The sequence below is a fragment of the Penaeus monodon genome, chromosome 32 (assembly GCF_015228065.2).
Source record: "Penaeus monodon isolate SGIC_2016 chromosome 32, NSTDA_Pmon_1, whole genome shotgun sequence".
NCBI lineage: Eukaryota > Metazoa > Arthropoda > Malacostraca > Decapoda > Penaeidae > Penaeus > Penaeus monodon.
In genome coordinates, this window is record NC_051417.1 from 7,197,871 (window position 1) to 7,198,435 (window position 565).

General features: G+C 37.9%; 1 protein-coding gene across 4 annotated transcripts in view; it reads left to right on the top strand.

The window, feature by feature from the left end:
* Nucleotides 1-565, top strand: part of LOC119593404 — a 24,066-nt gene that overhangs the window by 11,816 nt on the left and 11,685 nt on the right. The window lies entirely within an intron of this gene.

Consider the following 565-nt stretch of genomic DNA (forward strand, 5'->3'; position numbering starts at 1 on the left):
TTTAACGAAAGGTTTGATGCTTTTATTATTTTTTTCTCTGATGTTATCTCATTGATTATTTATTGATCACTTTAGGTGTTCAATTCATTATCATTATCATTAATTAGTATGAATGTTCATAAAGTTATCCAGGACGGATAAAAAAAAAAAAAAAACTTGATCAAGGATTCAATTTTCATTAGCTTGCCTCGGTATGTTAATCCCAACCCATGCCTTACCAGGAATCCCAAGAATATGCCTTTTGTTTTCGTTTTCACTTTCCTTCTAGCACCAGCAAGTCCTATATTTCCCTTGATATGTCCTCCATGAAGCGAAAAATTCCACGCCCTTTTCAGTTGTAATACGAAGCTGACACGTCTTTTCCGTGTAAGTATGAGGTGTCTGGGATGGCGTGATCGTTTGTCCTTTCCGGAATATGGTTCTTATTCTTTTTATATATACTCGCATGTCACCCCCTTGGCATTTTCCTTGAGAAAATAATTAGATTCTCGAGACTTCCTTGCGTGGGTTGGCATCGAGTGAGGGATAGGGATAGGGCAAAGGGAGGGAAAAGAGTGGTGTTAGG